Source organism: Parasteatoda tepidariorum, unplaced genomic scaffold, assembly GCF_043381705.1.
Source record: "Parasteatoda tepidariorum isolate YZ-2023 unplaced genomic scaffold, CAS_Ptep_4.0 HiC_scaffold_1649, whole genome shotgun sequence".
NCBI lineage: Eukaryota > Metazoa > Arthropoda > Arachnida > Araneae > Theridiidae > Parasteatoda > Parasteatoda tepidariorum.
Genome location: NW_027261451.1, coordinates 4,698 through 11,137, shown reverse-complemented (window position 1 = coordinate 11,137; position 6,440 = coordinate 4,698). Strand labels below are relative to the sequence as shown.

Here is a 6,440-nt window from a genome sequence, read left to right as displayed (position 1 = left end):
GAAAACTGCTCATCACTTTGAGTTTTTTTCTTTAAAGACTTACACTACTTAAAAAATTGCCTGAAACTTTTGAAATTTTTAAGATATTCAAAATGAACTTTCTTTATTTGTTGCCAAATATGATTCTCTTCAAAATTAAGGAGAAAAACAAATTTCATTTCTTTCCCAACACTTTTAAAGAACTATTTTAATTGCTCAAATCTTGTGCAATTTTAGACGAATTTTTATTAAAGTTTTACTGATTTTAATTTAAAGCAATGGTTTTCAATTTAATTTTAAATTGCTTTAAAAATTTTCTTTAATTTTATTGAATATTTTCAAAATTAGCACCCACAAAAAAAGTGAGACAAAAAATTATTTTGTGCCCATATCTCCAGAAATATTTAAGCCAGACTCACGGAATTATTGCATACAATAATCAAAATAATTGCTACAAATTATCAAAATAATAAAAATATCAAACATACAAATATCAAATGATCAAAATAAATACAACAGATTTATTACTACATTTTTTTGGAATAGGGTGATCAAAAACACTATCTTCTTTTTGTAATTTATTGTCGGCCCCTTAAGCCTTTAAAAGCATTAAACTTCATTGATAAGTATGAGATTTTGCATAATCTAAACACTTTGGAGGTCATAAAAAGATAGATTTTTTAAGTAGTTCTTGAGGAATATTAAAAAATTTATTAATATAGAAGTGTTTCCATTATTTTGTCTATATGGTCAACTCCTTGAATTTAACTCTGGCTAAAATAAGCAGTACACATAGACTCAATATTGAGTCCAGGTGTGTTTTAAGAGCAATTACATGCATAGTAATCTATGTATTTCAGTAATAATTCATAGATGCATAGTAATAATAATTTAATATTTGTAGTTAATTTGTGTTCGTTTACTATGTACTGAAGGATGCTTGTATTTAAAATTTGCTTTGTATCTTATTCTGTATTTATTTATTTTTGCAGAAATTCCGTACTAGAGATTACAGGAGATAGTTGGAGCTGAATCATGACAGCTAATAAAGAAAGTAAGTGTAAATGTTATATATCTCTTTCACGGGGACAGTTAAATGAAGATAAAACTTAAGAATAAAATTCAATTGTCATAGTTTTGCTTATGAGATATTTGAATTTGATAGATTTGAAATTTCAAAATATCTTTTTATTTATTATTGTTATTATTTTCGGAAATTTTATTTCTCTCTATGTTTAAAAATCGTGAGCGACACTGCCACGGCTGTTGCAATTTCGCTGCTGTAATTTTTTTTCATTTTTTGTTGCCATTGCTGCTGCGAAAAAATACTGCGTGGGGCTCCCACTCTAAATCTCACATAAGTGCTTGAAATTCAACATTCTTAAAGGATCGTTTTTATTTAAGAACTTGAAGGGGATTTTTTTTTCTCAAAATTTCAATTTGTTTAAAAATTATTACGTTTTGTTTTGTTTTGCCCTTCTGGCTTTAAATAATGATCTTAACGCTTCTTATTATTTAAATAATGAATTTTGCTTTAATTATATAAAGGCTTCGTTGATTAGGTGGGGGAAAAATTGAGAACAGTCTGAACTTCAGCGATTTTTTTTCCTCAAAAATTTTATATAATAATAAAATTATTCAAAATGCTATTCTGAAGANCTTTTGGCTTTAAATAATGATCTTAACGCTTTTTATTATTTAAATAATGAATTTTGCTTTAATTATATAAAGGCTTCGTTGATTAGGTGGGGGAAAAATTGAGAACTGTTTGAACTTCAGCGATTTTTTTTCCTTAAAAATTTTATATAAAAATAAAATTATGCATAATGCTATTCTGAAGAGGAGAAACTCTATACTTGTTTGTTTTTAGAATTTTTTAACTTGACAGTATACTAAAAAGTTAACTCCTCTTTTATCTTTTGATTTAATGATTAGTTTTCTTGTACTAAATCTTTAATCTTAACAGTTCAAAGATATAATCTCAAAAAGCTAATTTATATATGCACACGATATTTTAAACCTTGACATCTGACGCAATAACGAACTTTTTAAGGAATGCATTTTTGGAATCTTGACTTTTTAAGTCGTTATCTGGAAAGTATAGTTTCAATAGTNGTACTAAATCTTTAATCTTAACAGTTCAAAGATATAATCTCAAAAAGCTAATTGATATATGCACACGATATTTTAAACCTTGACATCAGACGCAATAACGATTAAGGAATACATTTTTGGAATCTTGACTTTTGAGGCCGTTATCTGGAAAGTATAGTTTCAATAGTTAGAGTGGCTAAAAGTTTGAGCTCCTTGATATCGAACTTAGTGTCAGCGCATTTCGCTATATCTTCGCATCCAATGAAGAATATCATATATTTTTCCCAATCAGCTATAAATCTTTTCTTTATTATTCAAAGATAATTATTATTTGATATTTTTTATTATTTTAGTTATTCAATACAATTTTAAATGAGTTAATCCAGAAATTGAAGGGAATCAGTCGAATAGCTCTTAAAAAGTGAAAAGTAGAATTCTTTCAGTTACGCAAAAAGAAAATACAATTAAGATGCCTACTTTTCAACTACACTACTTAAACTAAAGGGACCGTATTTTCCAGATTGAGGCTACCTTCCGCCATATTTTGAAGGTCAATATTCAAAATCCGCTTAAGGAAAATGGTACATTTATTCAGAGAATATCCATTTTCGTCCTAGATTTATAAAAGTTGATTCCTAGTACGTGAAAATGCAATCTTTAGATTTAAAGTTATTATAAGTTTTTTTCCCCTTTTAATTTTTTTTTCACATTGTGAATTCAGTTTTGTTTATACTGACGGAAACTGATTTGGTTGATAAGGAAAGCTTTGAACGTAAGTTACGTGAAAAGGTGCACAATTTTCGAGATTCTAAAAACCATCATGCATGTAATAGCTATGTTTATAAAATGCACTACAGATAAACTAATTTTCTGAAAATTTGCAAAATTAATATTAAAGGGCAAAACTTTTCAACGTTCTCCTGTCTAAATTATTGGGACCATATTTACCAGATTGTGGTTAACTCCCTATTTGGAGGATCAAAAATCCAATCCGTTGAGAGAAAAAAAAAGGCATTTTTTATTCAGAGAAAGAACGTGTCTGACTGCGTAATTTAAATTATCGTCTACACTAATTAAATAGCATATTTAAAGCGAGACTCTCAAAACATTAACACTGAGTCTCGGTATGTGAAATCACATGTATTCAACGTTTTCCGTTTTTTATTTTTATTTATTTATTTTGTGCACACTACAAAGCATTTTTGAATTGATGAACTAATGGGATGGAATAAGATTTTTTTAGTTTTCATAATGGCGTTTACTCAAAACATTTTTCTCCTTTTAATTTTTTTTTCACATTGTGAATCCAGTTTTGTTTATACTGACGGAAACTGATTTGGTTGATAAGGAAAGCTTCCAGCGTAAGTTACGTGAAAAGGTGCACAATTTTCGAGATTCTAAAAACCATCATGCATGTAATAGCTATGTTTATAAAATGCACTACATATAACCTAATTTTCTGAAAATTTGTAAAATTAATATTAAAGGGCAAAACTTTTTAACGTTCTCCTGTCTAAATTATTAGGACCATATTTACCAGATTATGGTTAACTCCCTATTTGGAGGATCAAAAATCCAATCCGTTGAGAGAAAAAAAAAAGGCTTTTTTATTCAGAGAAAGAACGTGTCTGACTGCGTAATTTAAATTATCGTCTACACTAATTAAATAGCATATTTAAAACGAGACTCTCAAAACACTAAGACTGAGTCTCGGTATGTGAAATCGCATGTATTCAACGTTTTCCGGTTTTTATTTTTATTTATTTATTTATTTTGTGCACTCTACAAAGCATTTTTGAATTGATGAACTAATGGGATGGAATAAGATTTTCTTAGTTTCCATAATGGCGTTTACTCAAAACATTTTTCTTATTATTATAATTTTCGTGGCAACAGTAACTTCTTTTAATAATAATGACTTCTTACAATAAAATTTAAACAGCAATCCCTTGCAATTTCCTATAAAACCGTGATTGGTCTCAGACAAAACAGAGTAAGAAGTGCATAAGATGCAATACATTATTTTCTAGATGGCAATGTCAGAAGAGCAAAAAGGTAGAATACTTTTAGTATATACCTATGTAAACAATACGCAGAAAAATCAATCGTAATAACTTTTGATTTAATGATCAAATTTTCATGTACTGGGATTCAAACTTAATGGTTCAGTTGGGTAATTTAAAAATGCTAAATTATTTATGCGAACAGTATTTTAAGCTACGAAATCAGCAATTAAGTTACGAAAACAGCAGGTACAAAATCGTATACTTTCCTTGAATGAACATACCTTTCCTTCAGCGGATTTGGATTTTATTTTTTGCTTATTTATCCAAAGAGGCCTTTTAAAGCGAATTATCATCTTTTGCATGCAAATATAAAATTTGTTTATACAAAATAATTCCATATATAAAATAATTTTTATTAATTATTTATAATTTTATTCAATTAAAATCGAAGAAAATTTGAATTTTAAGGAATTGAAAAATTCTTTCACCACTTTACAGAAAGTTATTTAAAATATTATAAAGCAAAATTTAAACAAAATCGGTCAAATATTTCCTGATAAATTTAATTTTTAATGTTAAAAATTTGATTTCGCAGGTTCGACTTCATTCATTCTTCTCCCTTATACAGAAAGATGAACTCTCCCTCATACTGTCTAGAGGCTATTAATTAAGCAAAGAATACTAGAAATCCTTTCACTGCCATTTGTTGGAGAATTGATGTTTTTAGCCAAAATTTTCCAGCTGAAAAATGTCTTAATTTACGGCTTAAAACTTNGGTTTATATAATGGCGTTTACTGAAAAGATTTTTCCTATTATTATAATTTTCATGATATCAATAGTAACTTCTTTTAATAATAATGACTTCTTACAATAAAATTTAAACAGCAATCCCTAGCAATTTCCTATAAAACCGTGATTGGTCTCAGACAAAACAGAGTAAGAAGTGCATAAGATGCAATACATTATTTTCTAGATAGCAATGTCAGAAGAGCAAAAAGGTAGAATTCTTTTAGTATATACCTATGTAAACAATACGCAGAAAAATCAATCGTAATAACTTTTGATTTAATGATCAAACTTTCATGTACTGGGATTCAAACTTAATGGTCTAATATTTCCTGATAAATTTAATTTTCAATGTTAAAAATTCGATTTCGCAGGTTCGACTTCATTCATTCTTCTCCAATATACAGAAAGATGGACTCTCCCTCATACTGTCTAGAGGCTATTAATTATCAAAAAAATGCTAAAAACCCTGTCACTGCCATTTGTTGGAGAATTGATGTTTTTAGCCAAAATTTTCCAGCAGGAAAATGTCTTAATTTACGGCTTAAAACTTTCTGAGTGGTGGGTGTTGTATAACAGGTTGAGTATGATCAATGACATACTTATTCTTTTACTTAAGTTCAATCCCCAAGAAAACTTTGGGGTGTGGGCTATCCTCAGAAGGGTTGTGTATACCAAAAAGGGTAGTTTCAGTCTGGGGCTGAATTGAGGGCTATCATCATTGAAATCGGCATAATATTGATGCATTGTATCCCCGGTATTGCTAAATACCCAGATCCTGATGGCAGAATTTTTTTTATCCTCGTTTCCTATCCAGATAGAATAAGGACTGAATGCTCCCTGTAAATATGTGTTAGACTATCCACTTTCTTAACAAACATATTGGTTTCACATTGGTTTCCTTTACGTTAAACTATAGCACGAGAGTAATCTGGCTTTATTTAAGTGGCACATATTGTACTGGCGTCAACGCTGCTAACGTAGTTTTCAATTTCTCTTTTAAGCAAAATTTAATTTCTTTATCTACAAAGTTTTTCCATTTGTTAGATTTTTTTTCTATTGTACCGAATTATTCTGTTTGTTCGATAGTTGTTCTGTATAGCTATGATTTATTAATGAAAGTTTCATTTTTGAATCTTTTAGATCGAAGCGTAGCAACATCAACCCTCAAGGAGTTTGGAGACTTGAATCTGCCCAAGGGGAAGATATATACCTATCTCGGTAAATATCTAATGGACTCGAAGTATTTTAACAAACTCACCCACGAGCTGACTAAGGGAGCCAAGATATCCGAACATGGAACAGTTGTTAGGAAATGCTATAGGTGCCGAAAAAGATTTGAGGTCACACCAGAGGGAAAATACACTGTGAACGAAAAATGTTACTACCATCCAGAGAAAGTAATTAAATGTCCTGGCTCTTATTCCATCTTCAAGTGCTGTAAAAGACACGCTTCTTCGATTGGATGCAAAGTGTATCCGTTACATATTTGTGGAGATCCACTGCTCAAACCGGAGATCAAAAGCACTGGTGAAAAGCGCCTTGCACACCAGCTTCGTGGAGTCTACGCATTA

At 29.6% G+C, this 6,440-nt stretch overlaps 1 long non-coding RNA gene across 1 annotated transcript; it reads left to right on the top strand.

The window, feature by feature from the left end:
- The first annotated feature begins 970 nt into the window (after positions 1 to 970).
- LOC122272967 (uncharacterized) lies at positions 971 to 6,058 on the top strand. The gene is made up of 2 exons (XR_011638431.1): positions 971 to 1,033; positions 6,010 to 6,058. It is a non-coding gene; the product is annotated as an uncharacterized lncRNA (long non-coding RNA).
- Positions 6,059 to 6,440: the final 382 nt, after the last annotated feature.